The 15414-nt window shown below is 44.6% G+C and overlaps 1 protein-coding gene across 2 annotated transcripts in view; it reads left to right on the forward strand.

Moving 5' to 3' along the window:
* The first annotated feature begins 9503 nt into the window (after nucleotides 1-9503).
* Nucleotides 9504-15414, forward strand: part of LOC126199226 (periodic tryptophan protein 2 homolog) — a 178117-nt gene continuing 172206 nt past the window's right edge. The window contains exon 1 of one of the 2 annotated variants that reach the window (XM_049936018.1): nucleotides 9504-9531. The gene's annotated coding sequence lies outside the window, so the exon portion shown is untranslated. The remainder of the gene's footprint in view (nucleotides 9532-15414) is intronic. The other variant, XM_049936017.1, reaches the window with a different exon arrangement.

Consider the following 15414-nt stretch of genomic DNA (forward strand, 5'->3'; position numbering starts at 1 on the left):
ACCAGCGGAATCTTCTGCCTTGTGGCCGTTAACGTTCCGGTTACCTGCCCTGGCCGTCGACGTAAATTCAGGCACTGTATTATCCTCATCATGTTGTCACTGTCCAGCACGGTGAGTAGTTTGACAGCTCAATGTAAAATTGGTTGTGGGCGCCAATACTCCCTGTTGTGTGCTGGTCAGGTGGAGGGGAAGTTATCTTGTCGGCGAGTCCGTTGACTGTCTGTCGGTTAGGTTGTCACCGGATCGAGAATGGTTGGGCCGACTGCCTGTCCCACCTAAGTGAGCGTTAGTGTTTGAATTCCAGGCCGACCCTCGGAAACTTCTGAGCGCCGTTAGGTGTACTGCCTTTTCTTATTGTTATTGTTATTGTTCTTGTTATTTGTATTTGTATGGTTTCTAGCAGATTTTTAAATTAAGGTTGTTTTGCCCTTGGTGTAAGATTGTTTCGGTCTTCCGCCTAATTTAAAGAACTTTTTTAAGTAAAGCCTTTGGCCTTTTTAAAAAAAAAAAAATTAAATTTGTTGAGTCTTAAGTGATGGGCCTTCAGCCGATTTTAAATTAAAGTTTTTTTGCTCTTAAGGTGTCAGATTGTCTGGGCCTTCAGCCTAATTAAAGAACTGTTTTAAGGTAAGGCCTTTGGCGTTCTAAAAATTTATTTTGGTTTTCTCTTTAAGTGATGGGCCTTCAGCCATTTTTTTTTAAATTAAAGTTGTTTTGCTCTTAAGGTGTGAGTTCGTTTGGGCCTTCAGCCTAATTGAAAGAATTGATTTAAGATAAGGCCCTCTGCCTTTTAAATTTCTGGTTTTGGTTTGAGTTTTAAGTTTTAAGTTATTGGCTTTCAGCCGATTTTAAACTAAAGTGGTCTTGTCCTTAAGGCATAAGATTGTATGGCGTATTCAGCCAGTTATTAAGTTCCAAAAATTAATGCTGTGTTTTTTTTTTTAATTTTCTTGGCTCTTGTAATGTTTGGTCAAATAAATAAAGTTGTATGTTCGAGTGTAACTAACAGCCGCTAATTTTGGCCCCTTTCCACAATTTAAAGTACCTGTCCTGTCCTGCGGGTTTATCAGGGCATCTCAGTGTTCTCTTCTTCATTTGCCTCATATTATCTGCCCAGTGCTGTGAGGAATAGACCAGTTCAAATACTGATAGCAACCTTCTGCTTCCGGTTTAGGTGTTCCCTCTTCATATTAAATTTTTATATTCGCACCTCTGTGCTGGCGTGAGCTATCTGATCTGATCTGATCTGATAAGTAAGTTTCTGATCTTTACCGCAGAGCACCCTGATTTCTTTAGGGGTGGGAAGTTCTGGAACGAGATCCATTCATCCTAATGATGATAAAACTCTGATTAGATAAATAAGCAATGACCAATAGCTATATTTATGATGTGGCGGAATGAATAATGAAGGCCAAGAAGGAAAATAAAACCGTTCACCCAGTGTGATTAAAAATGCAATCAGTCTTTCGGCACAACAAAGTAGTATACGACATTCCAAAAAATAGCATCAAAGATGGGAAACTGCTACTTACACAGCTCCTGTGTTCTGCACCATCTCAACAAAAGCTTGCTACAGACAAAAGAATCTTCCAGGGAGACATCACATCAGTGATGCGAATACACCTCGCCCCCATGTACCACTATTATTGTTATTTTTTAAAGAAAGAAATCCCCGCGATCAGCCCTGAAGACCAACTGATAATCGACCGATCGCCGTGGCACCCTCAGTTATTTATCATCGGATGCCATACGGAGGGCGAGGGTCAGCACACCACACTCCCGGTCGTAGTCGACATTCAGACCCTGGGGCCGACCTTGGCATTACGAGGTTGAGTACACACCGGTACAAAACTCCCACCAAGAAAAAACTCCCACCAAGAAAAAAACTCCCACCAAGAAAAAAACTCCCACCAAGAAAAAAACTCCCACCAAGAAAAAAACTCCCACCAAGAAAAAAAACTCCCACCAAGAAAAAAACTCCCACCAAGAAAAAAACTCCCACCAAGAAAAAAACTCCCACCAAGAAAAAAACTCCCACCAAGGAAAAAACTCCCACCAAGGAAAAAACTCCCATCAAGGAAAAAACTCCCACCAAGGAAAAAACTCCCACCAAGGAAAAAACTCCCACCAAGAAAAAACTCCCACCAAGAAAAAACTCCTCTCAGCACCGGGAATGGAACCCAGGTCGACGGCATGACGATCTGTCACGATGACCCCTCGGCTATGGAGGCAGATATTATTATTATTATTATTATTATCCCTTTATGAAACAACATGTTTAATTGCAGCGATACACGTGCTTCGTTGATGAACAGAATGAAAAACAATGATGAGACTCTAGTGCAGTACGGGCAGACTTCTAGTCTGTCACCTTGGCCAGTGGCAACGCTGTTGCTTGAAAGCTTGCGCTCTTGTGTGACGTTGAACAGACTCTTAAGACCTTGAAGGTCAGTTTCTCGAATATGCTTCAGAAAAGCATCATGCGATGGCAGTATTTGTTGTATTTGCATACCATCGGACAAGAATTAGTCAGCTCCAGATGGCATCACCCCAGTACCGTGCAGCCTTGGCGGACTTGTAATGGTCTCAGTTCGGCGAGGAAACGAATCCATATCTTTCTTCAGGTATGCCGTACCCAATTGAAGCCACTCATTAATGATTAGATCTCGTGGGGATAGTAAACTGTCGGGATACTGACTAATGTGTATCACTCGCTGTTGGAAATAGTCCCAGACATTTTCTATGGGACTAACATAGGTTGATTTACCAGGCCCGTCGAGATTCGATGGAGTCAATGAGTGTTCGCCAGATCAGGAGCATACGCACGTGACACAGCTGTTGTAATCTTGGAAGATAGGAGCGTCAACAGCATAATCCATTAAGATGTTGAAGAAAGGGCTACATTTGTCACCGAGAACGCTGCATTAAATATTCCAGTTCATGTACATAGTAACGTGAATAAATGGGCCAAACTGATGTATTATTCAACGGTCAGTTGTACGGACACGAACTTTTATGTACGATGTGAACAATGGCCTTTTTGCGAGGTACCAGACACCAAATGTCCATTGCTTGCAAAGCTCTTCGCAGTGTCCATTTGGAAATTGATTGAAATGGGCCTTAATTTGCTGACAGCATCAATTCCTTTTGGGTTTGACACCGAATCTCATCTACATCTGCGTCACTACTCTGCAATTCACAGTTAAGTGCACGGCAGATGGTTTGTTACAACCGCTTTCAGACCATTTATCAACTGTTCCTTTCTCGAATAGCATGTGGATGATTTCCACCTCAAATCGCTTATCCACGACATTCTCTTCTTTATTTCGCGGTAATACAAAATGAGTTGCCCTTCTCTGAACTTTTCTAGTCTCCTCCGTCAATCCTATTTAGCATTTATTGATCTAACAGCAGCTTACTGCACAATCAACCCTCAAATGCTCGTACATAAAATGTTTGGAATATCTAAAGATCATCATCTTACATGAACAGATTATGATCTCCTTCAAAATAGGTTTCTCGTAATTTCGCGGTCGGCGCAGTCGATGGAGGGTCCAAAAGATAGGATTACTATATGGCAGGGTTTGGAGTATTCTGTTATTTAATATTTGTACCAACTATCAGTCTCGGCCTAATAACACACGAAGTTTCATCAGTGCTAATGATCTCACTCTCTGTTTCCAGAGTCAGGTCTTTGAATAAGTGGAAGTAAAACTTACTACTGCTTTGGAGGAGTTAGGTAAATTCTACTACAAGCAGCAGTTAAACCAAATCCAAGCGGAACAGAAGTGTACGCGTTACATCTGAGAAACAGACAGGTCCCCAGCAAACTTCAAGTTACTTGGAGAGGAGTACAGCTGGAACACGGTTTCCAGCCCAGATATTTGTGATCAAATTTGACTCTACACTGAGTTTCAAGCAGCATTCTCTCAATGCCAAACAAAAAGTGTCTGCTAGGGACTACATTTTACGTAAAATTACGGGAACATCCTGAGGTGCAGCAGCAAAAACAGTTAAAACTACAGCTTTATCTTTGTATTACGCTACAGGTGAATATGGTTTCATTTTGCCCACGCAAATCAAGTGGTTCTTGTTCTCAATGGGTCGTGTAGTCTAATCACTGGACGTCTGAAACCTACACCGTGGCGTAAGCTCTACAATTAAGCTGGAATTACCCCTCCTGACATCATGCGTGAGATAGCTGCAAGCAGGTACAGACATAAGGTATCTACATCCGATAAACATCCATTATATGGCCACTACCCTCCTCCTTCGTGACTGCATCCAGGAAAATTTTCATGGGGACAACAGATAATACTTTTCCACACACGTGTTCCCGACTATTTACGTGGAAGATGAGGCCTGAACATCATTCGATGACGCATTGTAAAAATAGATGGTGGTTTTAATGAAGAATGGCCCATTTGCAAAAGTCTTAACAGTCTCAGAACTGGGTTCGCGAGGTCAAAACACAATTTGTACAAGTGGGTTATCCCCCTTTGTGATTATGGAGTTCAGCAAACTGCGGAGCACAAATACCAATACAGAATACGTCCTGAAAGGTGTAACATATCCTCTGCAAGATGTACCATTGACGAGCTGATGCCCGCAATCTCTGAACCCGTTGCGGCTGGCAAACATTGGACTTAAAGTTGCTTTGTCGTTATTTCTTTTGTTTAACATTCTTTTAATGAATACCAATGTAGTCTATAATCTGTAGGATGTAACATTGTCTCCAACTTTTTTAAATAACCAGTTAGTTTTTAAATATTACTGCGTATGTATAATAGTATATGTATGTATTTTTATGCCGAAGTTTGATACTTTGAGACGAATAAATAAAATATAGCGAAGATCGCATACCGTGCAACAGTATTCCAGAAGAGGACCGACATATGCATTTTAGGCACTGTCTTTAGTCGATTTGTTGCACTAAGTGTTCTGCCGATAACACGCAGTTTTTAGTTCCCCTTTTTCGCGTCATTTTATATGTGATGGTTGCAATTTAATTTGTTCGTAATTGTAATCCACGGGTATTTAATTGAAACGACAGCCATTACATTTGTACGATTTATCGTCCGAACGATATTTAGCGCAATTTTTTGAATACTCCTGCGGAAGACCTTACATTTTTTATTGTTCAGGAACAACTGTCAGTTTTTGCGCCATGTAAATGCTTTGTAAATCATTTTATAATTCGTACTGATTTTCAGACGTATTGATCTTGACATGGCGTGACGCTTGCCTCAGTTTCCTATTGGTTATGGTCCTTTTACTGCCTCTGTTCTTACGCCTTGTTACATGTCTGCAAGTGACACACTGTTTCTTTCGGACACGTTGCACAGGCCGTGGTCGTACGCCATCAAATCGGGCAAACTCATTCGCGTTGTGGTCATGGGGGCGTAAAAACGCGATAGCTCCTTTCCGCCATTCTGTTAAATCAGTTACTGCGCTGCTTCTACACAACCCACTGGGACACACACACACCACTTCTCTGCCATGAGTTACGTCAGCAGTGGACGGTCACGTGACCACTTTGCACCAGTTGTACACTATCTACAGCGCTCTATAGCGATCAGTGTGCTTTTTTAATGAACTTACTACGATGGTAGTTACAATACCTGTGTCTACACAGTGGCTATGTCTTCTCAGTATAATATCCTTCTGACGTGCATGCATACCTGAAGGATCAGACTCTGTGACTGACGATTACACCTATAGTAAATATTACGAAATAGATTCGAATTCTGCGGCTATGCATTGACGTCAGCTGTTTTTGACACATGAAAATTTGTGCCAAACCGGGACTCAAACCCAGATATCACTAGCGGTTGCCTTAACCACTTCGGCTATCCGAGCTCGCCTCCAGGATCTATCCAAACCCCCATACGTCATGTAGTCACAATCCTTGCGCTCACACAATTCGTGATTCCCGCACACGGGCAGACAAATGTTATATCGTCCTTTAGCCTGTCGAGACACGGATACTTCATTGGTGGTTACAGTGTCTGTGTCTATACAGTGGCTGTATCTTCACAATACAATGCCCTTCAGACATGCATGCATGTGGAGATACGGGCAGCGCACAAACACAGACATTGTAACCATCAATGAATGATGTATCTGTTGTGTGTGACTAGCCGGCCGGTGTGGCCGTACGGTTCTAGGCGCTTCTGTCTGGAATCGCGTGACCGCTCCGGTCGCAGTTTCGAATCCTGCCTCGGGCATGGATGTGTGTGATGTCCTTAGGTTAGTTAGGTTTAAGTAGTTCTAAGTTCTAGGGGACTGATGACCTCAGAAGTTGAAGTCTCATAGTGCTCAGAGCCATTTGAACCACTTGTGTGTGTGACTTTGTAAACAACGATAAGGAGAGCTGGGCTACAGGGTGGTGTGGCAGCTGTCGTCGTAGGAAAGCTGGAAAGGAGCAGAAATTGTTATCGAACAAGTTAATACAGTCAACAGGAGATTTACTTAATTCGTATTTCTCCAAGCCCCAAAGAAACTGGTATACCTGAGGAGCTATGACCATTCGTTCATCTTCGCTAATGTGAAACACATCTCTTCCACTGAGCAAGTGTTCATAGCTGTTAAGGTACGCACTTTAGAGGCGACGTTTGTTGGACATTTTTTGTCGTTTTTGTCGACACTACCACCACTGAAAGTTACCAACCCTAGATTCTTCTCAACACAAGAACCGGTAGATGCATTCAACTGTCAGAGGTATCCGAACGGTTTTCGTTTACAACTTTCTACTCGTTCGTTTCCGGTAAAGGGATCCTTACTTCAAATTAATACATTTATCGTTCTTCATCAACCTAGAAAGTCTGTAACATCATCACGGAATCACCCCGTGTATACGTACGTTTACAGACGCCTGCGCCTATAAATTTGCCGCTCTGTAGTCTCGTTGGATGACGTTTCCGGACATAGGTTCCTATTCAAAATACGATGTACTCACTCCCCTCTACAAGTCCTAGAAGTCTGTATAACTATCTGGCGCAGTTGTTAGATCTGTTACTGCTGCTACAATGGCAGATTATCAAGATTTAAATGAGTTTGAACGTGGTGTTATAGTCGGCGCACGAGCGATGGGACACTGCATATCCGAGGTAAGGATGAAGTGGGGATTTTTCCGTACGACCAGTTTATAAGTGTATGGTGAATATCAGGAATCCGGTAGAACATCAGATCCCTGACACCGCTGCGGCTGGAAATACATCCTGCAAGAACGGGACCGACGACGAGTCAAGAAAATCGTTCAACGTGACAAAAGTGCAACCGTTCCGCAAATTGCTGCAGATTTCAATGCTGGGTCAACAAAAGTGTCATTGTACAAACCATTCAACGAAAAGTCATCGATATGGGCTTTCAGAGCCGAAGGCCCACTCGTGCACCGTTGATGACTGCACGACACAACACTACGTCTCGCCCGGGCCCATCAACACAGACATTGCACTGTTGATGACTGGAAACATGTTGCCTGATCGGACGAACCTCGTTTCAAATTGTACCGTGCGGACGGCCGTGTACGAATATGGAGACCACCTCATGAATCCATTGACCCTGGCTGGCCGGGCGGTTCTAGGCGCTACAGTCTGGAACCGCGCGAGCGCTACGGTCGCAGGTTCGAATCCTGCCTCGGGCATGGATGTGTGTGATGTCCTTAGGTTAGTTAGGTTTAAGTAGTTCTAAGTTCTAGGGGACTGATGGCCACAGCAGTTAAGTCCCATAGTGCTCAGAGCCATTTGAACGATTTTGAACCATTCACCCAGTGTCAACAGGGGACTGTTCAAGCTGGTGGAGTCTGTGAAATGGTGTGAGGCGTGTGCAGTTAGAGTGATGTGGTAACCGATACGTCTAGATACGACTCTGACAGATGACACATACGTAAACATTCCGTCTGATCGCCTGAATCCGTTCACGTCCATTGTGTATTCCGACGGACTTCGGTAATTCCAGCAGGACAATGCGACAACTTACACGTCCAGAATTGCTGCAGAGTGGCTCCAGGAACACTCTTCTGAATTTAAACACTTCCGCTGGCCACCAAACTCCCCAGTCATGAACATTATTGTCGCAGGTTCGAATCCTGCCTCGGGCATGGGTGTGTGTGATGTCCTTAGGTTAGTTAGGTTTAAGTAGTTGTAAGTTCTAGGGGACTTATGACCTAAGATGTTGAGTCCCATAGTGCTCAGAGCCATTTGAACCATTTTGAACCATGAACATTATTGAGCGTAGCTGGGGTGCCTTGCAAGAGATGTACATCCCCTCGTACTCTTACGGATTTATGGACAGCCCTGCAGCATTCATGGCGTCAGTTCCCTCCAGCACTACTTCAGACATTAGTCGACTCCATGCCACGTCGTGTTGCGGCACTTCTACACGCTCGCGGAGACCATACACGATATTAGGTAGGTCTGCCAGCTTCTTTGGCTCTTCAGTGTAAATAATACAGCAAGAAATATAGTTCAGCTCTAATTCAACAATGTAGAGGCTCACTGTACTAACCACATACAATAGTGTCTTAGTGCGAGTGCGAGTGCGAGCGCGCTGAGTGGTTGCCGCTGGCTGTCCTACAACGCAGCGGCAGAGGGCGCTTGTAGTCCAGAGCCGCGGGAGGCATGGCTCAGCGGGCGCGCGGCATTGGGTCAGCCAGATCCAGCGCTACCGCTATTTGCAATTCCGTAGCCAACTGTGAGGCCCAAGGGGTGGTACTGATACAGTGTCCATGCCTCAGCGGACTAAAATGACGATACAATAATTGCCTCCCTGTGCAGGAATCACGAATTGTGCGAGCATAAGAAAATGGTTCAGATGGCTCTGAGCACTATGGGACTTGACATCTGAAGTCATCAGTCCCCTAGAACATAGAACTACTTAAACCTAACTAACCTAAGGACATCACACACACCCATGCTCGAAGCAGGATTAGAACCGGCGACCGTAACGGTCGCGCGATTCCAGACTGTGGCGCCTAGAACCGCTCGTCCACAGCGGCCGGCCGAGCATAAGAGTTGGGACTACATGATGTATGGAATTTTGGATCAGTCCTGGAGGTGTACCTGGATATCCAGTGTAGTTAAGCTGACCTCTCGCGATACGCGGAAAATCCAGGTTCGAGTCCCAGTACGGCACAAATTTTCGTGTATCGCAAACAGCTGAGGTCAATGCATACTCTTAGAATGCGAATCTATTTCATAATGAAGTTACCACAGTCACACGAAAAACAGCAAAATCGGCGACGTTGGGTATGTGCTTCTCTTGGCAGAAGTGTCTCTCGTCGGAGCTGATAGCGACACAAGTCAAAAGCACAGCCGCGCCTAGGAATGGAGCTGGCAGTGTTTGTATTAGCTATTGGAAAGATTTCTTGAAGAGCGGGTATCTTATCGATGCGCGAGCTGCGAGTGATTGGGCAAATCTTGTGGCCGCCGTAGCATGGTACGAGATAAGGCACGCGATCCGGAGCGCGCGGCCGCTTCCCTCTAGTCCGGCGTCGCCTCCAGAGACACGCCCCGGCACGCAGAGCTGCCGGTAAGTACACGCGTACGCAACACACTACAGCTCTGTTTGCTCGCTTCACTCACCGGAATTGGCCTCACGTTGCACTAACAGCTCTAACACGCAAACGACTCAAAACTTTGATGATTTTGTTTCGTCTGCGCATGGCAATGAACTGAAAGGAACTACCTTCCTGTGAGGTTTTTAAAGAAACAAGCAAGTCACCGTTTTTCGGTTTGTAGTTGTAGCGAAAGCAAGCGACGTTCTGTCGAACCTTTGATCTCAAGGATACCACCGCAATCGTTGCGACAGCAAATCATAGATATATTTTAGGAAGCAATTACTTCCGCGGGATAAATTAAGGAAGAAACTGGATAAACAGTTCGCCGTTTATTTGTAACTATACTCGGGAAATAGTAAACAAGCTCACGATAGGTTTCCAATTACCATTAAAACCGAAGCGCCCCGTTATTACTCTTCGCCATAGAAGATATTTCTACAAGAGTTCTTTACCGGAGAAAAATTGCGTAATCAATATTTCTACAACGATGCTCTGTTCTTTCAGTAATACACAGAACGCAACACGTAATGAAAGTGCTTCAAGGCTTCATAGCGTTTGGCGACGTGAAACAAAACACGTAACACCCGTAGAATCCTCCGTAACCCACAATATAAAGAAATGCGCGAGGGAAAGCACTTATCTCTGCGGCAATATGGCCGATGCACGATCTCGTCATTATCGCAAATGAAGGTTGTAAGCTCAACAAGTAATAACTGACGACAACCTGTCGCGTCACACAACATCTAAAGCTACATATACGAGGTGCATTCAAGGTCTAAGGCGTCCGATTTTTTTTCTAATTAACTACTCACCCGAAATCGATGAAACTGGCGTTACTTCTCGACGTAATCGCCCTGCAGACGTACACATTTTTCACAACGCTGACGCCATGATTCCATGGCAGCGGCGAAGGCTTCTTTAGGAGTCTGTTTTGACCACTGGAAAATCGCTGAGGCAATAGCAGCACGGCTGGTGAATGTGCGGCCACGGAGAGTGTCTTTCATTGTTGGAAAAAGCCAAAAGTCACTAGGAGCCAGGTCAGGTGAGTAGGGAGCATGAGGAATCACTTCAAAGTTGTTATCACGAAGAAACTGTTGCGTAACGTTAGCTCGATGTGCGGGTGCGTTGTCTTGGTGAAACAGCACACGCGCATCCCTTCCCGGACGTTTTTGTTGCAATGCAGGAAGGAATTTGTTCTTCAAAACATTTTCGTAGGATGCACCTGTTACCGTAGTGCCCTTTGGAACGCAATGGGTAAGGATTACGCCCTCGCTGTCCCAGAACTTGGACACCATTTTTTCAGCACTGGCGGTTACCCGAATTTTTTTTTGGTGGCGGTGAATCTGTGTGCTTCCATTGAGCTGACTGGCGCTTTGTTTCTGGATTGAAAAATAGCATCCACGTCTCATCTATTCTCACAACCGACGAAAAGGAAGTCCCATTCATGCTGTCGCTGCACGTCAACATTGCTTGGCAACATGCCACACGGGCAGCCATGTGGTCGTCCGTCAGCATTCGTGGCACTCACCTGGATGACACTTTTCGCATTTTCAGGTCGTTATGCAGGATTGTGTGCACAGAACCCACAGAAATGCCAACTCTGGAGGCGATCTGTTCAACAGTCATTCGGCGATCCCCCAAAACAATTCTCTCCACTTTCTCGATCATGTCGTCAGACCGGCTTGTGCGAGCCTGAGGTTGTTTCGGTTTGTTGTCACACGATGTTCTGCCTTCATTAAACTGTCACCCACGAACGCACTTTCGACACATCCATAACTCCATTACTCCATGACCACATGTCTCCTTCAACTGTCGATGAATTTCAATTGGTTTCCCACCACGCAAATTCAGAAAACGAATGATTGCACGCTGTTCAAGTAAGGAAAACGTCGCCATTTTTAGTATTTAAAACAGTTCTCATTCTCGCCGCTGGCGGTAAAACTCCATCTGCCGTACGGTGCTGCCATCTCTGGGACGTATTGACAATGAATGCGGCCTCATTTTAAAACAATGCGCATGTTTCTATCTCTTTCCAGTCCGGAGAAAAAAAATCGGAGGCCCTAGAACTTGAATGCACCTCGTACTGGACGAATCAAAATTCGCTACTCTGACGCCGGAATGCGATTTCTTGCATACTAACGGTTCAAAAATGTCTGTAACAAAATTAGTCCCGTGCATATTTTCGGTACAAAATTGATGTCGATGAAAGGCAATTTATCAACACTGTCATATCACATATGACAAATATCTTCATTCAATACGATCAGCCTGTGTTACTCTGTTAGTGGCACGGGATTAGCCGAGCGGTCTGGGCGCTGCAGTCATGGACTGTGTGGCTGGTCCCGGAGGAGGTTCGAGTCCTCACTTGGGCATGGGTGTGTGTGTGTGTGTGTGTGTGTGTGTGTGTGTGTGTGTGTGTTTGTCCTTAGGATAATTTAGGTTAAGTAGTGTGTAAGCTTTGAACTTTTTTTTTGCTCTGTTAATGCAGTGGGCAGAGTTTTGCACTAGAATACTCGAAGTATGAAAGTTCAACTGGGCCTTGAGCACTATGGGACTTAACATCTGAGGTCATCAGTCCCCTACACTTAGAACTACTTAAACCTAACTAACCTAAGGACATCACACACATCCATGCCCGAGGCACTACTTCGCGCGGTTCCAGACTGTAGCGCCTAGAACCGCTCGGCCACACCAGCCGGCCTATGAGAGTTCGATTCCAGGTCTAGATGAAAATCATTTTCTATTTTCAAATTCTAGCCTGTGTGATATGTTATTTCGATTCTTAAGAGCTGAACACTAATTTACAAGCCGTACACAAAACACATGTAATTACTTAATAGTAAAACAGAAATGAGAACACAATCATTTTTATTGTTCCACTTTTAACTCTTGACCAACGTTGCAGAGTCGCTGAGCCTCCAGGGAAGTATGAAAATGTTGTAACTTTCGTATTTGTTGATCAGGGAGCATGCGCTGTTAAGTCTCTTCGTATGGTGGGGAGACACGTAACAAGCTCAGGCGAATGCGGTTTGTTATCAAGATAACCATTGTAAACAACGAACTTAGAGTTTAGTATTAAAATTTCCCACCACGCCGGTTAGGGGTTAACGGTATATCTTGCCTTTAAACATTTACTTTGTTCTCTTCCACCCACAACAGACCTTCCTGCTTCGTCGTCATTGTTTCCCCTTTCATGAATTACATCCCTTCCCCCAATGCATAAATAATTCGATTCCATCTCTCTCCTCTTTGATTTATCCCTGCCTCCTCTGTTCTAAGTAGTTCCCCTGCAACCACGCAAATCATATAGCCATATCGTACAAGTGTATTGTTTTGCACTACTTCATGCACTACATTTGAACCCAGTTTCCGGTATATCTTCGTGCCGCTGGCTATATCGTTTACTACCAATTATTGTCCTTACTACTAAGACAGGTAATTTTTTCCTAACTGGTCGTTATTCTTCAAGAATATTCCTGACAGTCTGACCAATAATTGTTATGTTCAACATTAAAAAGCTGTAATTGAAAGAAATACAGAAGTTGAAGAAAAACATAGAAACATAGCGAGAAACGCATGAATGAAAATAAATGCGGATGCTAGCCAAGCCTGCAGGTGGTGCTGTTGTATTTGACCGCGAACAGCACCTGTGCAGTGTCATCAGTAAGGTGGAGGTGCCAGAACAGTGTTCTGTGTAGCTGTGAGTGCATCACATCGGAGCTGAGTGACTTCGAATGTGGGCAAATCGTTGGTGCCCGCGGTGTAGGTGCTTCCGTAAGCAATGTAGCCGAAGCGTCTGCTGTTTCAAGAGGCACCATATCGAAGAATTATACCGCACACAGGGAAAGCCGAAAGACACCATCCGCTAAATCAAAACGCGGACGAAAGTGTGTGTTGAGTGATCGCACCAGACGGCCAATGAAGAGGATTGTGAAAAAATGAGAGGACGACAGGTGCAGAGGTCACTGTAGAACAGATTGTCAGCACCAAAAGAACTAGAAGAAAAGTCCGTAAGCATGGAATTCCAATACGAGCTGGCAGTTCATCCTGTAACAGGCAAACGTGGTGCCGAAGCCATAAAACGTGGAGTATGGAGCGCATTGCAGCACGAGCTGGAATTCCAAAATCACACACCAGTGATTTAAACTCCTGTAACGGAGAAACGTGGTATCAAAGCCATGAAACCTGGACTGTGGAATAACACAGGAAAGTCATTTGACCGGATGAGTCTTGTTTCACACTGTTTCCAACTGCTGGCCAAGTTTACGTCCCACGTGGGGCAGGAAGGGAGGGGGGGGGGGGAAATCGGTCATGATTTGAGCAACCATATCGTGGTATTCCACGGTTACTCTGCAAGGTCGCATAAATGCTAAGGACATTAGAGGTCCGTTGCGTGTGCAATGTTTGATCGCCGATGGTGATGCTGTTTTCCAAAACGCAAAGGCCCCTTTTCACACAGCTCACATCATCCACGACTGTTTTGTGAGGATGAGGATGAACTGTGGCATATGTCCTGGCCACCACACAGTCAGTAGATCTCAATATTATTAAACCTTTCTGGTCTACTTTGGAGAGAAGATTGCCTCCATCATCGTCACCTTAACTTCCCAGTATTTTGCGGGCAGAATGGTATAAGATTATCTTGAAAACCATACAGATCCTATACGTATCCGTCCAGAAACGACTGGAAGCTGTTTTGAACGCCAACGGTTTACGTACACCGTATTAGGCACTTTAATGAGCTGTATTTTTGGTGTTCCCACAGTCTTCTCCGCCGCCTGTATTTCTAATTCGCAATTTTTTTCAGTTTCATTTCACAGTGTTTGGTTTATCAGGTGGGTTTCACACAAGGGATTACGATGGAAATTCAAAGAAGATCTGTACGATTCTTCAGGGGTTCCTCAAGACAGCGAGAAAGCGCAATATAAATTTCAACCAGCTCAAGTGGCAGAAAGTACACGAAAGCACTTGTCCACCTTGATAAGTCTTACTTTAACGCACCCTCGAAGACAGCAAAGAGATTTTTCTTTGTCCCGTATTTAATTTGTAATTCGATCACATCGGTCAAATTAATGAAATTCGAGCCGACATGTAGGCGTGACATGAGTGGACTTCCGGTGCACAATTCAGGAGTGGATCTGGTAAAGCCGTCATCACAGGAGCCGTTAATTCGAACGCCAGAGCGCTACGTGACGAGTTTCTGACGTCGGCGCATGGAAATCGAAAGCTGCGGAGCCCGATCGAACATACAGAGCAATATCACACATGTCACAGCCTGTGACAGCGCAAACACAGGCGAACAAATGAAATGGAAGAACCTCACTTGCGACACATGTGCGTCGATTGTCATTTCAGTATAAGAGGACATTGAGGCTGCTTGGACGCAGGAAGAATTTCTTTGGTAGTGATAGATGCGTTTAAAGAAGAAAAGTGATTGCACAAAGTCAAAAGTACAAATTATCATAATAAACATTGTTGTACGGTGGCTTCTATAATGCATTTGACAAAGTGAAAAACTGGTTTACGCTCTTCAATTTCGAGAACTCTTGTGCAGTTCGAGTCACCTGTACCTGCCCATTTTCGCTAGAGCGCTATGCGGTCGCATATGATATACGAGGGCAGTTCAATAAGTAATGCAACACATTTTTTTTCTCGGCCAATTTTGGTTGAAAAAACCGGAAATTTCTTGTGGAATATTTTCAAACATTCCCGCTTCGTCTCGTATAGTTTCATTGACTTCCGACAGGTGGCAGCGCTGTACGGAGCTGTTAAAATGGCGTCTGTAACGGATGTGCGTTGCAAACAACGGGCAGTAATCGAGTTTCTTTTGGCGGAAAACCAGGGCATCTCAGATA

Source organism: Schistocerca nitens, chromosome 8 (assembly GCF_023898315.1).
Source record: "Schistocerca nitens isolate TAMUIC-IGC-003100 chromosome 8, iqSchNite1.1, whole genome shotgun sequence".
Classification (NCBI taxonomy): Eukaryota; Metazoa; Arthropoda; class Insecta; order Orthoptera; family Acrididae; genus Schistocerca; species Schistocerca nitens.